This window comes from Magnolia sinica, chromosome 15 (assembly GCF_029962835.1).
Source record: "Magnolia sinica isolate HGM2019 chromosome 15, MsV1, whole genome shotgun sequence".
Classification (NCBI taxonomy): Eukaryota; Viridiplantae; Streptophyta; class Magnoliopsida; order Magnoliales; family Magnoliaceae; genus Magnolia; species Magnolia sinica.
In genome coordinates this window covers 66,148,375-66,160,661 of record NC_080587.1, presented here as the reverse complement: position 1 = coordinate 66,160,661, position 12,287 = coordinate 66,148,375, and the positions used below count along the sequence as shown (strand labels likewise).

The 12,287-nt window shown below is 40.9% G+C and overlaps 1 long non-coding RNA gene and 1 other non-coding gene across 3 annotated transcripts; one reads left to right on the top strand and one right to left on the bottom strand.

Moving 5' to 3' along the window:
* Nucleotides 1-372: 372 nt before the first annotated feature.
* Nucleotides 373-3,414, bottom strand: LOC131227421 (uncharacterized). Of its 2 annotated transcripts, XR_009162257.1 has the most exons (3): nt 3,207-3,407; nt 2,907-3,112; nt 373-427 (listed from the first exon to the last, which is right to left on the bottom strand). It is a non-coding gene; the product is annotated as an uncharacterized LOC131227421 (long non-coding RNA). The 2 variants fall into 2 exon arrangements; XR_009162256.1 differs by lacking the exon at nt 373-427 and having other exon boundaries at nt 2,906-3,112; nt 3,207-3,414.
* An 8,588-nt stretch (nt 3,415-12,002) lies between these two features.
* Nucleotides 12,003-12,074, top strand: TRNAD-GUC (transfer RNA aspartic acid (anticodon GUC)). Its single transcript has one exon. It is a non-coding gene; the product is annotated as a tRNA-Asp (tRNA).
* The last annotated feature ends 213 nt before the right edge of the window (nt 12,075-12,287 follow it).

Below are 12,287 nucleotides of genomic sequence, written 5' to 3'. Positions count from 1 at the left end.
CTGTCCATAGGAAATGGACAGCTTCATCATGGTCATAACAGCGGTTCCCACCTTCCAGGGACCCCCGCTCATCCGGATAGCTCCGACGCACATCCGGGTCTGCTCCATTAATTTTGAGCAAATTTAATGGAGCAAATACGTAACCACTTGGTCCCAAATACTTACTTTATAAAAGAAAATCTCCTCTGTTTTCTCAAATTTTTCATTTCGATCTTTTTTAGCCCAAATCCATGTTAATGCATGAGAATCATGCATAAACATGGATTTTAAGCAAAATACATAAGGGAAATTATAACATAGATATCATGCACACGATATCACATAATGTATTGTTTGATGAACTACACATGTGCATTCTTGACAAGAGACGTACCAGATGCTTGAATCTGAAATATGCAGCTCCAACCCTCCCACATGTAACATCCACCTGAGGCAGAATAGATGCCGTCATGCTTGAGTAATCAACACAGGAATGTACAACATCCACCTATACTTTAAAGCAAATAGCACCCTGCCAAATTAAATGCTAAAGACTTGGCCCTTGGGCACAAAGCACTTGATGCAGCTTTCACTTCGCACACATGCATCATCTCAAGGTGCCCTAAACTTTTCCCTAACTGGCGTGCTACACCCAAGTGGCAGTTAGATGGTCTGTAGGCTGGTGTTGGTTATGTGGTCCTGAGGATGTGTCAAGATGACTAGATTGTTGGAACGGTTGCCTGGGTGAGAAGGGGGTGCCTTGAACAATCACATGACTACTAAGAACAGGAACAATACCTATTGCAAAAGACAATAAAACCTCTACATAAGGAAGGTCCATTGAATAATGATATAACTATTCAAAATAGGCACAGGATCCATTGCACACACCAAAACCTCTGTATAAGGAGGGTCCTATGAGGGGTTTTGTACATTACAGCATTTGGCTTTTCTCTACAACTTCTCTTTCACAAAACTCTATCTAGAAGCCTTCATTGTTCTTTATTTATTTCATTGTCTTTAATTTGTTATCTTGCCACTACAAAGGTAAGAAATGGACTTACAGATACAGCTTCTGTTTACATTCATTGTTAAGAGGTATTTGGGGTCTCAATCAACTAACACTATTGAGTGGGAGATCAAAGACGGGTACCCTAAGCTTCATTGTATCCTAGGTATGGATTGCAGTAACCTAGTTGCACACTCGGATTTTGTCCATAGTGGGGGTCGATACTGCGTTAAGGAAAGTGACTTCGTAACACACCTTGAAAGCCACTTTCCTTGTCAAATTTCCATTCCCCTGCCTTATTTCACTTCAATATTCTAGAGATTTTGCAATATGGATCAGCTATGGTGCATACAACATGAGTCTTGCAACCGTGCTAGCAACTAGCTTGGTCAGGTTTACTAAAGAAATTGCCACAAGCCCAACCATGGTACATTTTTTATCCTCAAAATTTTAAAACTAAAAAAGAAAAAGAAAACAAATGGATAATTCAGAAAAAAAAAATCAAATAAAATTGAATCATCAAAAACATTGAATAGATGCATTGCAATAGAGCTCTTGGCAAAGGTAAGAGAATAATGGCACACTTGGTTGAGGGTTTGAGTACCCATTGGTGGTGAAATCCCACCATGGCGTGAGTGTGTGGTGGTGTGTGTGCGTGTGTTTAAAAAAAAAAAAAAAAAAAACCATCCATATGCTATTACACAGTCTACCAATGCAAGGAATGTTGAAACCTAAAGCATGCCTTTCCTTCATCAAGTAGGATAGATGCCCAATTGATTTCAATCAACCAAACACATAACTGTTGTCCTAGACCCAATCACAATCATCCATTGTAGAGATAGATTATACCCTATGTAGCCATTGGAGGAGCAGTTGACCACTCTAACCTCTCCATTCATTTCTAATTTCAAACACAAACAACACGGCTAAAATAAAAATGTTTTTTTTCAGATTAATTTACAAATAAGATTCTTCCATTTATTTAAAATTTATGAAATATTTTGTTCGGAAAAGAGGCAACATGTCCAGATTTGTCCATGAGGAGCTGCACTAGATCAAGTAACAAGAGAATGAAGTTCTTGAATACATGTCACATTGGGTTCCTACAGCTAGCAGTACCATTTAGAACTTTATAGGAATCATCCTTAGGAGAGACTCTCTGAATGATTGTACCAGGGAATTCTACCATACATGCAGCTACTACTGTCGATCCTAGAGAGCCTATCCAAAGGCTCATGCTAGATTTTACAAAGTGGGTGATGCGTTTTTGTATTTCTATGTCAAGCTCTTTGGTAACCATGATTCCTAGTAGTGATTCTCAGCATATTGCACATAAGAAATCCTTCCTATGCCAAGGAAGGTGTTATCCAAAACTAAGCTTTGTATGGCTGATTCGTTCCCTCTCTCTGGATGTACGTTTTTATTTCACAAATAAATAAAACAGCGAGTGCAGTCCCATGAGAAGAGCAAAGTAACATTAAGGACAATAAACAAATCAACAAATATAAAGGCTTGAGATTGCGGTCTTGGCATTACTAGAACATAGACTTACTAAAAAAGAAACACTTATAAAACAAACGAGAAACCCAACTAAATCCAAACAATTTATCTGAATAAATCTAAATTACCATAGAAACCCCATACAAACTATAACTAAAACCTGGGAAATAGTTGAAACATGCACCAATTATAGCAGAAACTTCTGCCACAATTTGTCATTTCCGCTCTACTGAACAAATTATAACAGAGTCCAATTCAATGGTGAGTCCAAACGCAGCTTAAAGAACGGAATGGATACTGGGGGACTACTTGCAGCCAACGCTCATCGAATTGTCAGTTTTAAATGATCATACAGACATATCAATCATAAAGTAACTTACTTCACTACATATTCTACTGAAAAGGATGGGAAATTAACCTTGAGGCATCCAAGTCTCTCTGACTGAATCCCGCCTTTTCCTGCTGCTAAAGGCGGTATTAATTCCAATCACAATGAATGCCTTCTTCCTCGTGGCCTCACAAGAGTCCGAGGCTACAGAAGAATTGCCAAGGCCTACCATCTCCTGAGAACTCCGAGCAGCAGCCAGCTCCATCTGAAGTGTGGAAATTGTCTTGTCCAAAGATCTAAAATTAAGCACCGAAATAAATTAATTTTTAAGAAATTGTAAGAATAAATTAATAAATATCCGAGGAAATGGATGGAAAATCCGCTACTCACTAAATTGCTTCATGGGTCTTGAAAACCTCCCCCATAATATCTTTATCTTTCCCAAGAGTCTGACTTAAATAAAAAACAAGATTAAGGGAATCTGTACAAGGCGAAAAATCATCGCCATAAATTTTATTTAAAAAAAAAAAAAAAACCAATGGCATACTAACCCTCTTCGTCTCACGTGCCTCAGAGACCACCAGTAGCTTCTGCTCTTTCCTCTACTGCGAGATGATCTGATTATTCGATTCCGGTGGGGCCCATACCCTGCAATACAATCGAAAGCATACTCAATCCAACGGTCGAAAATGTTGAAATCTTTAGGGAGTTGAGATTAAGATTAGGTGTAGGTTTAGGTTTAGGGATTTGAGAATACATTTGGGTTTTAGGTTTAGGTTTAGGTTTTAGGTTTAAGTTATAGGTTTAGGTTTAGGTTTAGGTTAATATTAGGTTATGGTGGAATCTTGTGTGGTAGGCGAAGTACTGAATGTTTACCTCTAGCACTTCGTCCAACTCAAGAAAACTTCTTTTTATTCCGAAGTACTATCTCTACATTAATTTGGAGGGCCAAAAGACGCAAAAATTTAAGTTGATAATTGTCAAGGAATTAAATACCTTGTGTAGTTTCAAAAAGAGCAAGATTTAAACAACTGGGTGATAATAGCTAAAGGCTTGAACCACACTATTTTACAATTATATCACCCTAAATGGGTACATCCACATTATTTATAATCTTTGATAATTAATTTAATAAAGAGGAACTCAAAAGTCGAACTTGAAATGAATCAGATGCAATTCTAAAAGCATCATTGCCATCTTGGAATTTAAAATCACTAGAAGAGAATTCTAAAAGTCAAAATCATAAAATAAATAACAAATAGAGATGTGTTATATACCTTGTAAAGGGGGACCTTCTTTACACTAGCCCTGCTTTGCAAATAACAACTAATGCTACTAGCATAGCATTTGGCACCAAGCTAGAAAAATTACAAACAATCATTATCACCAGAGTGCAGAAAAGGCCAAGAACATGTGGAAGACTTCATAGTTTAACTACGAAGATGCAACTAATACACGAAGGAGAGGAAAGGCAAACCAGGCCTAGTTGGTTTAGTGATACAAGAATAAGTACACCCTTGTCGCGGCTTTAGTTTTTAAGTTTGGTTTTAATTTTTATCACTTGAAAATCATACGAATACCACAATGGGGAAAAAAAAAGGACAACGCAAAAGGCACCCATCACAACAACAAAAAAATTAATTCCATCCATTTGGGATAAAATGATTCAGAAAATCATAATATTAGGGTGTCTGCACTCACGGAAGGCTGCAAGCAACACATCCCGACTCATTCTCCCACAGAAAAAACATAATTGCAGATAACTATTAAGTTAAATTTCAGCATATAGGGAAGAAACAAAGCTCAGCTTTCAATTGAAATATATAGATCAATGCTATGAATTTAATCTGTGGAATTTTTATTTTTATTTTTTTGTTCAGGCAATTTCAGTAACTAGTATCAAAGTGAGCACAAAGCAAAGCAGAGAAGATAATGGTCCAACACCAAAATTTAAAACTTCTTTAGATATTATATGTTATTAATTAGCCTGCATTTTTCAACAAGGATTTACAGGATGACTTTGGGTTGGTGGAACATACATCCAAGGGGTGTAGCCTATCACATATGTAGCCGCTCAAACCTCCACCACACAACCCTTGTCACTTGAGTTGGATCCTTCACATAGCTCCATCAGCCCCTTTCTAGTCCATGAAATGAAGACAACCGGCCCTAGAGTCCACATTACTTGCATTTAGAAAATAAGAAAAAAAAAAACTCAGGATAAAAGCCGTATCCATAGACCTATTACAAACAGGGAGCAAACAAATGCCACAAAGCAGAGCCTCAGTTAGTTACTAGCATGAATATGAGCCTGTCCAATAATGGTACTGCCACTGTGAATGAGGCAAAGGCAACTCTGTTAGACAGTGAGAATCACAAAGAGATTAATGCTAGCGGAGATCAGTTCCCTGTTGGGAGTGGCGACAACCTGATAGGCGCTTTGGTCGAAAATCCCTCTATTCCTTTTCAAGCTGACATGGGTCTTGATGGGACTGCCATTCTGAATTCAATGACTAGGGAAGAGAAGATGCCAGTTGATCATCTAGCAGGTGATTCTAGAAATGATGTTCAAGTTATAGAGGAAGATAAAGCTTGTGATTCAGGAAACCATGTTGAAACTGCAGGTGAAGAAGATACTGCAGCAAATAGTAATAGTTATGTCGAATCCAAGCTACTGGTTGAGGATCATTCCTCTGTTTCAGAAGGCCAAAACCCAGATGCTCTTCCTATCAAGCAAGTTGGTCATCCCCTGACAACTGCTGCAGGAGACGGTGGTAACTTGGCTACAGTGGAGAAGGAAGAGAAAGTAACGGATGAGGTTAATCAGACTCAAATAGCTGCAGGGAACATAGAAAAGGTGATGACCAATGAGGTTGATCAAATTCAAATGGCCACTCATTCTACATCAGATGTGGGTGGAGACACGAAATGCAAAAATATCGATCCAGCTACTGGGATCGATGCTGTTCCAAATGAGAAGACCATGGAATCAGATGGAAAGCTGGTGGAAACTATTGCGAGTTCTGAACAGGCAAGCATAGAACTGGATAGTGAGATAGTGCTTCGATGCGTGAGTATGCAGATGCTGGAAAAAAACTTGCTGTCAACCGTTCAATGTTCTCAGAATTCGACAAAATGATTGATTCAACATTCTCTTCATAATCTTAAAGGTCCATCAATGTTTTCTTCACAATATCCATGGCCCATGAAATGAAATCATAAAATCCCCAAATCCCCAATTTGTAAAATCAGAAAAACCCAAATTCAGGGTCCACAATCAAATCTGTAAGCCCTAAAATCCCTAAATCCCTAAATGCGGGTCCATATTCGAATTAGAAATCCAAATTAAAAATTATTAAATTCCCAAATTCATAAATCAACATTGAGATTGAGAGAGAGAGAGAGATACCTCGTCGTCGAGGATGGGCAGGGAGAGAGAGAGAGGGAGAGAGAGAGAGAGAGAGAGAGAGAGAGAGAGAGAGAAGTGGAGCCGTTCGAACGAGTCCCTCACGCAGTCGAGGGTGGGCAGGGAGCGAGAGAGAGAAATGGGGAGAAGTTAGAGAGAAAGGAGCGAGAGAAGATAGAGAGAGAGGTGGGCGCGCGAGAATGAAAAACGCAATGGGCGGGCTCTTTGTTTTTGGTGCGCGCGGCCGCGAAATTGAGATGAACGGTTATGTTAGGGGCTCCGTGTGGCCCACCATGATGTATGTCATTTATCTATGCCTTCCATTCAATTCAAAGAATTATTTAGGGATTTATCCCAAGAAATGAGGCAAATAGAAGACTCAAATGGACCACACCACAAATCAACAAAAGGCACTTAATCTCCATTGTTTCTTATGGTGTGGTCCACTTGAGCTTTAACTTTATCTAATTGTTGAGCTAACACATTAAAATGATCTGTCAAAATGGATGAACGGCTTAGATTGAACACAAAAATTGTGGTGGGCCCCCCATAGAACTTCTAAGAGATCATCAATAGGAGTAAATGCTACGAATGATTAGAGCATTCAGCTACGGATTTAATCCGTAGTAAAATAGCTATGGTTTATATCCGTAGCTAAAGACTCCAATCATCCGTAGCCTTTGCTCATTTTTTTGGTAGTGAGTGTTCATAATACGGACAAATTAGTCTTAATGCTTAATACTTAGCATATAAAATTTTCATAAATACCCAGCGCATGAGTTAGTTAATATGCTCATGAGACAGTTCAGATCTAATAAACATGGAACGTTATTTGAACGGTCCAAAACTTGGCATTAAATGTACTAGATTGAAATCATGGCCCCACCATCAAAACAGCATACCGGGGCCACTACCAGCGACAGGCCCACAAGAGAGTAGGAATACGTCCCGTTCGCTGTTACTGAGGTCGGACCCGAGTACATGTAGTCGGGTCCAACGACCCGAAACTTATTAAGGTCGATTTCGACCTAATAGCTGTTGTATGCGACCGAGCAGCAGTCGTCTTCGACCGACTGAGGGCAGCAGCGAAGGAGAGAGCGAGTGAAAAATCTCCCCTTCCTGAGATGAATCTCCAGCCAGACGAAAATCTCTACGCCTCCATCATCCTCGACGCCGACGACCATGAAATCTTCCTCGAATCCGTATGAGGAGTTTGTCAACACGATAATGATGGTCGCGGTCGGACGATGTGGCAATCATCAGGATTCATCGGCCATGAATGGAGGTGGTGGGTTTGGATCCAGTTGAATCGAGGGTTATAGACAGCATCGGTGAGAAAATCTATCCTTGGCTGTCTTCCACAAACCGCTGGTAAGGGTATCGAAAGACCTCAACTCAGGGATTTTAGAATTCCTAATTGCTGGTTCTGGATGCTGAATCCGTAATCAGATTACTTGATTCAGGGATTTCAAAATCCCTAATCACCACCTGGATTTGGGGACTAGAATCCGAAATCCCTAATCGAGTGGATTTAGGGATCTGGGTTCAGAAAATCCCTAATTAGAATCTGGAATATGGGTTGGGGATCTGAAATTCCCCGTAGCTGTTTTGGGAATTGAAATTCCTAATTTGGATTTGGGATTCGAATCTGAAATCCATAATATGGATGGCTGGATTTGGGGTTTAGGACTGAAATCCCCAAATTAACTGGATTTGGGGTTCGAATAATCCCTAATTAATATCTAGATTTGGGATTTGAATTCGAAGCCCCCTAATTATGGTATTGAGGATGAAAATCCCTAATCGGATTCGAAAATCCAAATCCCAATATAGCTGATTTGGGAATTTGAAATCTGATCTGGAATTAGAATCCCTAGAGGATGAATCTGATTGTGAAATAGATAATCTGATCGCCCATGCCTTTGCATAGTGGCTCTGATACCAATTGTGGGACTAAATCTATATGCGGAATAGGCCCATGGATCTGTCTGTGCATGGGACATGGCGATCAGGGGTCGAATAGCTTACCTAGCTGAGACGCCGCCATGAAAGCTGGATAAGAATACCAGAATACCTGTAGAGTTGAGGATCTTCCTTTCCTTCACACCCTTTCTGCAATTCACAAGATGGGACTCGAATTTCTGCTGTGGTGTAGGATCGGGGACCCAGCTCTCTTTTATAGAATCTGTGGAGAGAGAGTTTGAAACCTATCACAACTCTCTCTCCCACGCTCCACATTATAGCATCCTAGTGCAACTCAAATTGCTATCTATGTAAGACAGCTATAGCATTCCAGCCCTAGTACGCAGAGCTGCGCAGACTGCGCAGCGCATCACCTGAAGTGGGGCCCACTGGTTTACTCAATCATCCAATCCAACTATATGACAATCCAAACCGTTGATCAGTGAGGCCCACTAAATAGAGTTCTTACATGAGGTAGGTAGTCATTATCAAATCCGAATCAAATAGCAAGGATGCCAACGCTTCTCTAAACAAACTTAGATATGCCAATGGCATTTTCTTTGTGAATATTGTCCATGATATCTTCTTTACTCCTCTATAACGAACTTGGATATTATAACAAACTCTCCTTCGATTTCCCCAGTGATTTTTTTTTTCTTGCAAAACCAGTCCAAGCACAAGCCCATTTATAAACCGGGCCTTGGTGACAGCCCTAAAAAGACCCATGGGCCTTTATTGACTTGGCCCGGTTGAAGGTTCCTAGTAAAAGAGGATTCCATGGTAGATCATAGATACAACCAGCCCAACTATAATCTACATAAGCCGTTGTGATTGCGGATTTGCAGTACATGAGCCCAAGGGGCACAACTGTAGGAGATCTGGATCATTCACCTAGTGGGCCATTGTGATTGACCTGGTCCAACAAAGGGTGGCCCAGTCAATTAATCGGGCACAGGTATATCGAATGAAGACCACTGGTCATTTTCTTCTAACCATCCATTTTTCTAATATAAGTGTGGCCCACATGGTAGGTGGAGCCAGCCTAATGTTTGGACCAGGGTATTTACACAATGCAACCCACATAATGAATGGCCTGGATCTCGCTCAGGGACCCTATATATACTCTTTGACTTTCATTACATGGCACTTATTGTAGTGCCCGTGGTACACTGATCTAAACCATTGGTTTGTTGGACCCCAATGTAGATGGACCATGCCCTGAATTACTCTCTGTAGTAGTTGCAAATAGATGGTACAGTAAAAGAAGTACACCAACGGCCCATAGATAACTGAAAAAGGACAACAATATGTGGCTTGGATCATCCAATCTGGAAAGTCTTGGGGTAGAGGAGAAGAGATTTCCTGTGGAAAGTGGGTGGCAGGTTGCTAATCAAGACATTGGGCTGGATAGAGCCCAGCTCATAGGCCTGTAATGGGACCAACCCAAGATTTCCGGCCCAACAGTAAAACTGTTAGGGCCTGGTTTGTTGTCTGCAGAAATACTACTGAACCCAACGGCTTGCCATAGCCATAGATTGACCACTCACCAGAGTCAGACACTACTCGTCTGAGTCGTCTTGGACTCAGTTGAGTCTAATCCGGTTCGGCAGCATGAGTCAAGATTGTGAAAGAGGGTGAATCAGCCCTGAACAAGTCGGTCCAAGTCACCGAGTCAAAAAAACCATGGTCCCAGCCCATGTATTGAACCTTGTAAGAAAGTGGACTGGGCTGATCTTGGCTAACCCTATACAAAATTTTATTAGCTCATAGATGGAATTCTCATCACTAATAATGAGAGATGATGTGTGAAGTTGATAGCACAGAAATACGTGGACACATGGTGGTGCGATGTATTAATCAGGACCAACCATCTAGTGGGTCCTGCTGTGGTGGAAAACGGTTTAAAATACACATGGATTGGATAATACTTGTTGTTCCTCTTTCGGTTCAAATTTGGTTACGTGATTTGTGCGGGTGTGCCATAATTGAATGTGTGGCTCAATTCAAACTAAACAACTACAACCCTAAGCGCCAACATATATAGATACGTTAGAATTATCAACCGTATGTGACCGAGAATGAATAATATTGGTCGCCCATCCAGTCACTTGCACAACACTTTCTAAGATGATTAGGAAACTATCAAAGGGTTGACGATCGTCCTCTAAAAATAGGCTACACGCATACCTTCTTTACAAAATGACTTTTTCAATATAGATATATGAAAAGAAAATTCTTATAGTCGACCATGAAGAGCAACTGCAAAGCACCTTTCTAAACAAAAAAAAAAAAAAAAAACTTGCTTGATACTCAAACTGAGCCAGCGTGTGAGCATAGAATCGAATTAATGCTAAGATTAACAACTATTTGTTTACTGCTATTGATTACCCATAGGAATATAAACGACTGATAATGCTAAGAAGCACAAGGTAAATAAAGATAGATTTAATTTGGTTGGTATGTGACACCTTATCCTGCTGAATTTACTTGCTATTTATAGTATTAAACCGATCATCTGGATGTTTCTCACATTCTGACGGTTACTATAACCATTTCATCATTACTGACTTCTAGATCCTTTCCTTTTTAGCTTGTCACCTGTCCCAATAACCGCTCCCGGCTTTCTTATCGACTCGACCATGTTCCGCTCGACCACTCTTATTTTGTGAATGACATGGCATCACTCGATAGACATCGGCTGTATCACTGCAAAATTCTCTTCGAATATCACCACATATCTCAAATACACCACACAACTCTCATAAAATTACATATGTCCCTCTCTAATTGGCTCTCGCGGGAATGAAGACTAATAAGGTACAACAATACTAACCATAGGCAGATGCAAGCCCAAATCCTTCTCAATTAGTTAGCCTAAAACTCGGACCCCAAGTCCAACCCATTGGCCTCGAGGCTCTGCCCGAAAAGCCATCCCAAGTGGGCTGGACTCAGACAGGTCCGAACAGCCCAGTCCAATTGCCAGCTACTGATCCCTACATCATAGCCGTTGATTGAGCATATTCTCGGATCCTACTTAAGATCCGAAAAGGCCCAGAGCTGTCAATGGGAGTGGTTTAGGAGTATCCATGCCCAACCTGTTCGGGTCTGGGTATTGGATCCTTTCAGGTCCTGGTCTTCTTCTTTTAGTCACCGTTGGGGTACCCATTGGATCTCTGGACCTTGGTTTTGAGTTAAGTACATGGTGGAGTGAAACCATTTACATGATCAAGACCATCTGATAGATGGATTGGATTGCACACGTGTGCCACTTTTGACACATCCAACGTGTGTACGGCCTCTATCTTTGGTGCATGTGGCTTACAAAATCTCACTCTCTTACCAGCTGTACAGCACCAACTCAGTCTCAACTGGGTCCAAGATGGTTGACACGACCCGATTTTAAAACGGGTCCAAAATGGTAGACCCAAACCCGACCCTGATTACTAACCAAATCTAGCCTGGTCAGGTCCATCGACTTTCTGTAGATGCTTAGATCACCGTATTTCCATAGCAGTACATTTTTCTACTACAAGTATTACACATTGCACCAGTTAAAAGCATGTACGGTGCCATTTGAGCTTTGGGTTTTATACGAGTGTGGTCAGTGGTGGCCCATGGCCCACTCATCCGAACCGTTGATAACTATGGGCCCCACTGTGGATGGTCTATGCACCAAAAAGTATTCCAATTCCGGATCTCTTTTGGCACATGGTCCATCGCAATGAATGAGCCATGGGCCACCACGGGTCCTTTTGCATAAACCAAAAATATTCATAATAGATATAATAAAATATTTTCATATTTACTCGGCAAGTAGCGTCGTTGTAGTATAGTGGTGAGTATTCCCGCCTGTCACGCGGGTGACCCGGGTTCGATCCCCGGCAACGGCGAATTTTTTTCATTTTCCATATTGTGGGCCCCACCTCACATTTTTCACTTTTTCTTCCGACGATGTTAGCCGTCTGATTTTTGCAATGCTGATTGTACGTTTTACTTTCGAATGTGAACACTATAATAATTTGTGGGCCCCACCTCACTATGACCACGTGATGGTAACCGTCTGATCTTTGTGCCTGTTGAGTCTGGACTGTGACGGCCTTATC